The sequence below is a fragment of the Callospermophilus lateralis genome, unplaced genomic scaffold, assembly GCF_048772815.1.
Source record: "Callospermophilus lateralis isolate mCalLat2 unplaced genomic scaffold, mCalLat2.hap1 Scaffold_63, whole genome shotgun sequence".
NCBI lineage: Eukaryota > Metazoa > Chordata > Mammalia > Rodentia > Sciuridae > Callospermophilus > Callospermophilus lateralis.
Window position 1 is genome coordinate 15,070,798 of NW_027514713.1, and position 9,203 is coordinate 15,080,000.

The window sequence follows — 9,203 nt, forward strand, 5'->3', positions numbered from 1 at the left end:
TATATATTATACAAACATGAAGTATAACTTCCCATTTTTTATGGTGGAGTTACACTGGTGGTGTATTTATATATGAACATAGGAAATTTATGTCTGATTCATTCTTCTGTCTTTCCTATTCCCTCCCCCTCCCCCTCCCCTTCCCTTTATTTCCCTTTGTTTAATACAAAGTACTTCTATTCTTTCCTACCCACCCGCTTGGGTGTTAATATCTGCATATCAGAGACAACATTTGATTTGGATTTTGGAGATTGGCTTATTTCACTTACTTTGATAGATTTCAATTCCATCCATTTTATTTTTTTAAATTATGTATTTGTACAGAATTACGAATCTAGTTTTAAAAATATATCCACTATTCTACAGGATAATCTCTAATTTTACTTTAATAATAAAAAAAACCTCTAAGATACTTGTGGGCAGTATGTTTTGTGTGTTGATAAAAATATAATAATATATTAAACATTTAAGTATGCTATTTTTAAATTATTTTAAAATTATTATTGAAATAAAGTCTTTTTTTGTCTTTGTGTGTGTGTGTGTGTGTGTGTGTGTGTGTGTATGATGGGGTGGAGGGAGAGAGACTGTGTTTTCGTGGGTCTATGTGTATGGCATCATCTGTCTTTATTGTACTTCTGTGAAAGTTAGCTAACTACAATTATATGTTGCATGACAACATTTGTTGAGGGTGGATTATATATACAATGATGGTTTCATAGGATTGTAGTGATGGTGAAAAAATTCACATTGTCTGCTAATTCACAACATCATTGTGCTATTCATGATGGGTGTGTTTGTGATGATGTTGGCATAAACATCCCAACTGCATTACCAGTTATATACTTACACAATTGTGTACAATTATACAATTATGTTGCTGATTTATGTTTCCACTAGAGTACACTTTAATCACTCTTTTAGGGTGTGCTCTTCTGTCTATATCTAAAAAGTCCACTGTAACACAGCCTTAGGCAAGTCTTTCAGGAGGTATTTCAGAACAAGGTAAAATAATTCTAGGAAACAACAGCTACAGGCATGTTTTGCCTTTTGAAGACCTTGCATGGGATAGGAAGTGGGAATGAAGACCCTTACCTTTTGTAGCCCTGGCTAACATATGTGTTTGTATCTTAAAAAGGAAAAATAAGTAAAATATTTAAAAACAGAAAAAAGCTTATAAAATATAAAGAAGGAAAATATTTTGTACAGCCACAAAATATGTATTAAAAGAGTCAAAATATAAGAAGTACAGTTATGTTAAAAACACACTGAATGTTAAAAAGTTATGGTGAACTGAGTTTAAATTATTATTGGTGAGAGAAAACTGGTTTTTACCAATTTACTATAACATAATTTTACAGTGTTTCTAAAGCCTACAGTAGTGCACAAAAATGTCCTGAGTCTTTGCTTTCTCTTGACACTCACTGACTCATGGAGAGCAACTTCCAGGTCTGTAAGGTCCACTCATGACAAGTGCTTCACAGGTGCTCCATCTTAAATCCTTTATACTGTATTTCGACCGTACCTTTACTACATTTGGGTATGCTTGATACACAGAGACATATCATTGTGCTACAATTGCCCATGGTGCTCAGCATGATCACGTGCTATGCAGGTGGCAGCCCCTGAGCAATTGGCTGTGCCATATGAACTCTGAGGTATTAGGCTATGCCGTCCAGGTTTGTGTAAATGCACTTTCTCATGTTCACTCAATGGAGAAACTTATCTAATGACCCATTTCTCCAAATGTGTCCCCATTGTCAAATGATGTATGACTGATCTCTCATTTTTGACTTCTTAATATAGGAACTGAGGTAATCATTTCAAACTGTAAATCATATCATATTTCTTCCTTGCTTCACAGTTTTGATGACTCTTCATTTCACTTAAAGTAAAATTCAAGTGATTATCATATATTATCTTATATTGGGTTAGGAAAGCATATTTGCGCACAACCCAATATTCTTGCTGGGAGTACAAAATGGATCAGGTTCTTTAAAAGTCTGTTTTAGAAATTTTGGAAAACTAAACTTACATGTACCACATGCTCTGTCCATTCCATGACTAAGAGGTACCTAGCCATAGGAAATGAAAATCTGTTTAAATGAAGATCTTAACACAAATGTTTGTAGATCTTTATTTTGTTTTGATAGCTTCTTTTTAGTTACATACAACAATAGGATTCATTTTGACAAAATTATAAAAGCATGGAGTACATTGTCTAATTCAGTCTCCAGTCTCCCCCTTTTCCACACCTCCTCCATCCCTCTGATGTCTTTTCTGTATCTACTAAACTTTTTATTATTTACTTATAGTATTTTTATTTTTAATTAGTATCTTGTGGATGTATATGATTGTGATATTCACTGTGGGATATTTATATATGTACATAGGAAATGTAGGTCCTCTGTCTTTTCCTATTCTATCCCTTCATTTCTATTTGTCTGCTTCACTGATTTTTCTTCTATTTTTTTCTATCTCTGCCCCCTTATTTCAGATTAGCTTCTGAATATCAGAGAAAACATTTGACCTTTGACTTTTTGAGACTGGTTTATTTCATTTAGCATGATAGTCTCCGGTTTCATACATTTACTAGCACATCTTTGTTTTTGAGAATTTTATATTATGTTCTGAAGAAGAAAAAGATAAAAAAAAGATCATTAATTATCAGTGTTTGGAGATATAAGAGAAGAAAGTGACAATGCTATAAATAAGGATAGGGGAGAGACTAGAACAAATCTTGAGATAAATTGGATTGGAGGTATCAAAGTATTTGTATATATGTATATATAAACACACATGAATATACATATATGTTCTCTCTAATTCTCTCTCTCTCTAACACATGTGCACACACGTGCACACACACACACACACACACACACACACACACACACACACACACACACCTGATTTCTTCGTCCTAAAACAAGTAAAATGACAATAGTGATTTTTATTCCTAGTACCCAGGTCTTAGTTTCTAAATACCATTTTTCAATTAAGAAAACATCAAGATGCTTATAAAAAGTGCCCTATGACAGGGATAGGAATAATACAAGATGAGCCTAAATCATCTTATATTTCCAGAAAACAAAGTAGGCAAACAGGCAACACACACACATATGCACATGTGCGCTCACACACACACACATTCACACACACACACACAAACTAAATTATGCAAAGATAAAAATATCAAATTTATGCTACAAAATAATCAAAAGTGGATCATAATTGAATGAATGAAGTGACTATCCTAAGTCTGTTATGATGCATTCCAAGAAGAGAATGTACCACTCTTCCAGATTAATTCTAATTTACAAATATAAAAGAAATGAGTAAAATATCATACTAGGATGCCATATTAACAATTTTCTCAGGAAAGATGCATGTTTTGGGACTAAATCAGCTGGTGCACAATTGAAAAGAAACAAAAATCTTGAGTTGTGGAAATTTTAAGTTTTGGTGTGTCACTGTTCTCTGATAAACCTGAAATTACCTTATTTCTATCAGCATACATTACTTTATATGCTGTGTCTGCTCTTCTAATTATGTTTTATTTCTTTATTATATAATAATTGCTATTAATAATAAATAGTTATGGTTTGAAAACAAGTAGGGTTTGAAAACAAGTAGTAGCCATAGAAAATACATAATTTACATGTAGGTATATGCATGTATGTAGAAATATTCCACATTTTTTTTGTGAGCCATAACGCCATTCAATTCAGATGCACATATACATATAAATAAGTAAAGAAAATGACAAACCTTGTTCCATTTTTTAGAGGAATGCTTTCAAATTATCTCCATTTATTATGATGTTCCCTTGGGGTTAACATAGATAGCTTTTACAATGTTGAGGTATGTTCACACCATCCCTAGTTTTTCTCGTGTATTGAACATGAAGGGAGCTGTATTTTGTCAAATGCTTTTTCTGCATGTATTTAGATGATCATATGAGTCTATTGATGTGATTAATTAATTTATTGATTTCTGTATGTTGAGCCAAACTTAAATCACTGGGATGAACCCCAATTGACTGTGTTGCATTATCTTTTAAATATTTTTTTGTTTGTGATTTTCCAGAATTTTTGAGATTTTTTTGTATCTATGCTCATCAGGGATGAATTTTTCTTTTTCCTGATGTGTCTTTCTCTGCTTTTGGTATCAGGATGATACTAGTTTCATAGAATGAGTTTGAAAGGGTCTGAACTTTTTCTGTTTCATTGAACAATTTGAGGATATTGGTGTTAATTCTTCTTTGAAGGTCTTGTAGAATTCATCTGAGAATCCATCCTGTCCTGGACTTTTCTTGGTTGATAGGCTTTTGATGATTTCTTAAATTTCATTGGTTGAAATTTATCTGTTTAAATTGCATATTGAGTTTGGATAGATCATATGTCTCTAGAAGTTTGTTGATGGACTCAACATTTTCTTTTTTATTGGAGTATAAAATTTCAAAAATAGTTTCTAATTATCTTCTGTATTCAGTCATGACCATTGTGATATTTCCTTTTTCATCACAGATTTTAGAAATTTGTGTTTCTCTTTCTCTTCATTAGCAGGGCTAAGGGTATATTAAATTTATTTATTTTTTCAAAGAACTAATTTTTTTTCCATTTTTTGAGTTGTTTCAATTTTATTGATTTTAGTTCTGATTTTCTGTCTTCTGCTGCTTTTGGTATTGATTAGTTCTTTTTTTAGGCTGTAAAATATAATGTTAGGTAATTTGTTAGTTAACTTTCTATCCTTTAAATTGAAGAGCTCAATTCAATAAACTTTCCTTTTAGCACTGCCTTCATAGTGCCCCTGAGATTTTGATATGTGGTAATGGTGTTCTCATTTACTTCTAAGTATTTTTTAAAATTTCATTCCTGACTTTTCTGCTATTTACTCATCATTCAGTAGCATATTATTTACTCTCCAGGTATTGAAGTAACTTCTTTTTTTATTTTATTATTGATTTCTAATTTCATTCCATTATGATCTAATGGAATACAGGGTAGTTTTTCTACTTATATGTATTTGCTAAGAGTCGCTTTGTTGCATAATATATGATCTGATTTAAAGAAGGATCCATGTGCTGCTGAGAAGAAAGTGAATTCGCTCATTAAGGGTTGAAATATACTATAAATGTCTGTTATGTATAAATTATGAATTATATTATTGAGTTATATAGTTTCTTTGTTTAGTTTTTGTTTGAAAGATCTATCCAGTAATGTAAAAAATGTGTTATATCATCCAGTATTATCATGCTGTAGTCTATTTAATTCTTGAAATTAAGAAGGGTTTGTTTGATGTACATAGATACTCCATTGATTGGGGCATAAATATTTATGATTGTTATGTTTTGTTGATGTATAATTATCTTAAGAAGTATGAAATGTTCTTCTACCTCCCTTATGAGTAACTTTGGCTTGAAGATCACTTTATCTGATATTGGACGCAAACCTCTGCTTGTTTATGTGGTCTATGTGAATGATGTGTATTTTGTCATCCTTTTACCTTTAGTCTGTGTACTTTTTTGCCTAAGAGGTAAGTCTCTTCCCTGTACAACCACTTCTATTCAACATGGTCCTGAAAACTCAACAGATGAATGGAAAAAGAAAATGTGTTGTATTTAAATAAATGAATATTACTCAGCCTTAAAGAAGAATGAAATTGTGTCACTTGCAGGTAAATGGATGGAGCTAGAATATATGCTGAGTGAAATAAGTCAATCCCCCAAACTAAAGGCCTAATATTTTCTCTGATATGCAGATGTTAATTTTCAATGGGTGTGGGAGCTAGGACAAAATAGACAGACTTGGATTAGGCAGAGAAGAATGAAGGGAGGGGAGGGGATATGAAGGTAAGAAGAATAGTAGAATGTATCTGACATTACTACCCTATCAACATATATTATTACACAACCTGTGTGATTCTACATCAATTATGTTTTAATTAGCTTTGTTGCTGTTGTGACTAAAAACACAAACAGAACAATTTGTGGAGAGGAAACATTTATTTGAGAGCTTAGGTTTCTGAAGTCTTAGTCCATAGAAGGCCAGCTCCAATCCTCAGGGCTCAAGGTGAGGCAGAACATCATGGTGGAAGAGAGTGGCAGAAGTAAGCAGCTTACATGGTGGATAGGAAACAGAGAGAGAGAGAGACCTCATTCTCCAGATACAAAATATATACCCCATAAGTATGCCTCCAATGACCACTTCCTTCAACTGCACCCCATCTGCCTGGAATCACTACTCAGATAATCCCATCAGAGATTAAGTCATTTAATAGATAAAGGCTACAACCCAGTCATTTCTCCTCCAAACCTTGCATTGTCTCATACATGAGCTTTTGGTGAAACCTCACATCCAGACCTTAACATTTTGTCCCTGCCCCAAAAAGCTCACACTCATCTGACAATGCAAAATACGTTTAGTCCATTCCCACAAATCCTCATATTCTCAATAGTTGCAAGATTGCTCAAATTTCAAGTCCAAAGTCTTCTCTGAGGATCAATGCAAACTTACAATGGGAACTCCTGTACAATTAAAGAAAAATTTACAAGTATCCAATATACAATAGTACAGAATACACATTTCCATTCACAAAATTAGGGGCATAGAAAGAAGGGATAGTACCAAAGAAAGATCAAAATTCATCAAGGCAAAAAAGTCCTGTAACTCCACGTCCAGCATCTGGGGCACATGGCATCATGATGTTCTCTCCAAAGGGCTTGTGTAAATCCACCCTTGTGCCCTTGTTTTTTGCAGCCCAAGTGGCCTTTCTGTTGGCTTGTCACTGCTTGATTCCTGCAGCTTTCCTGGGATGATGTCCTACATTACCAGCATTTCTTAATCTCAGGGGTCTCCACTGAAGCTTTGGCTTCCTCCTCACATCTCCACACTTTGACTTCTCAGGAGTTGCCCACAGGGAATACAACCCTGCTGCAAATAATGTGGCCTCCCAGGCCTTCATTTGAAATCTTGATGGAAGTCTCCATGAACCCCTAATTCCAGAATCCTGCATTCCTGCAGATCCATCACCATGTAATTGAAGCCAAGGTCTGCCAAGGTCTGCTGCCATCTCCAGCAGTAGTCAACACTTAAGGGACCCCTGCTGTAGAAGATTCTCAGTGACTAGGTGGCTGATCACATTGAAAAAACTTCCTAGGCCCTTTTGTGCAATAAGAGTGCCTCACTGGTCTTTACTCAAGAAAATTTTCACCTTTATTCCCTTGAGCATTATCTCAGGTCCAAACCATAAAATTGTACAACCTGAAGAATGAGAAGTTGTACTCCATTTACGTATGATGTGTCAAAATGCATTCTATTCTCATGTATAACTAAATAGAACAAATTTTAAAAAAAAAAAGGAAGAAAATGACAAATCTATGAATTTGGAATGTGGGAAAGCCCAAATATCTACATATGTCATGTGTTGTCAAGTCTGAAAAATTGAATATAGAATAGAATTATTTATCTAGTTTGTATTTCAAGGAATTATTTAATAGGTGAATTTATACCTAGGATCCTACTCTTTTTTAGTATGAGCTAGTTCTATTTTCCTTCCTTCTATACCTTGTTTTTATTTAAATTACTATGCGGTTTTCTTACTTCACTTTCTCTCTATTAACTTTTCCATTAAACATTTTGTTGTTTTAGTAAGTATTATATAGAACACATATAACACTGACTTATTTCAGTCTGTTATAAAATAGTGCTGTCATTACTTCCCTGATAACACTAAAAACTTACACTTTTAAAAAATTTCCTAATTAGTCCCCTCTCCATCTTTACATTACTGTATTTTATTCATTTTAGTTATATTTTAAGCCTATAATTCATATCTATTATAATTGTATATAGTTAATGCTTGCCCAACATTCATTATATTTACCTAATATTTACCTTTTGGGTGAGTCATTTTGCTCTCCTATTTCAGCAAAACAAAGTTGAAGCAAGCACCTCATTTCTGAAAGAGGCAAACATGTGGAAACTGCTTTTTAAATTGATATTCTAGAAAGTAAGACATGTGAACAAGACTCTGGAGAACACAAGGGCAGTAAAGCAGAAACACTATTGTCTAGATAAAGGAGATAACTCAAAACTATTTAAAAGTCTTGCTTTTTTTGGCCCTTAAATTAGGCTCTACTTTTTACAGCAGTTTCAGGTTCACAGCAAAAGTGAATGAAAATTAAATTTTCTTGTAAATCCTCTGCCCCTGCCCTCCACAGAACATCTCCATTATCAACATATCCCTCTGAGTTGTACTACATTTTATTATATTTCATGAATCTACATCAACACATCATTACTGCAGATTGAACCCAGGGGTGCCTAAACAATGAGCCATATCCTCAGCCTTTTTAATTTTTACTTGGAGATGAGTCTCTGTAACCTAGGAGTTTAGGACTTTGTAAAGTTGCTGAGGCTGGCTTTTTTTTTTTTTTTTGGTTCTTTTTAGTTATATGTAACAATAGAATCCATTTTGACATAATTATAAAAGCATGGAATATCTCTTATTCTAATTTAGTCCCCAGTATTTCTTCTTCCTTTTCCTCCCCCTTAGCTCTTTCTCCTTTCCCTTTATTGATCTTTCTGCCATAAAATATTTCCTAAACATTGTACAGAAAATAGGATGAGATGAACACAACAGTTGAGATTAAGGATCATTGCAATAGATAATTAAGACAATAGAAGTATCTTACTAAATCTTTAGGGAGTAAAATGCAGTGCTTGATATTAATACAGTAAGACTCATGAGGGAGCAGAAGTTGAAGAACAAAAGCAGAATCAGAGTATTAAAAGACAATTTATTAGGCAACATCTCCACTACTACACAGTAAACAGTAGTAATATAAATATGAAACACGGAAACCTGAGGACAAGCGTAACAATGCCTAACATTCATGTACCTGGACTCCAGAAGAGAGAAACAGGTAGTCCCAGCTGCTCCTGGCAGTGTGAGCAGGGCCTGTGTGGTTTCAGCCCAGTGAGCACCGGTCTACCCCAGCTTCACCTCCTGTCCTCCAAGATTGCCAGCCTGAGTCTCATCTTTGTTCTTTTTCTCACTCATATAATGATGCAGTCCGTGTTTCTGAAACTTTCTGATCAGATGTTCGGTGTCCAACTTTCCCCAACCTCTGAGGAAAAAGTTAAAATGTGCTTAAGACAAACCCTATTCCTGTTAAAATTTTGGGTTTATCTCCCATCAAC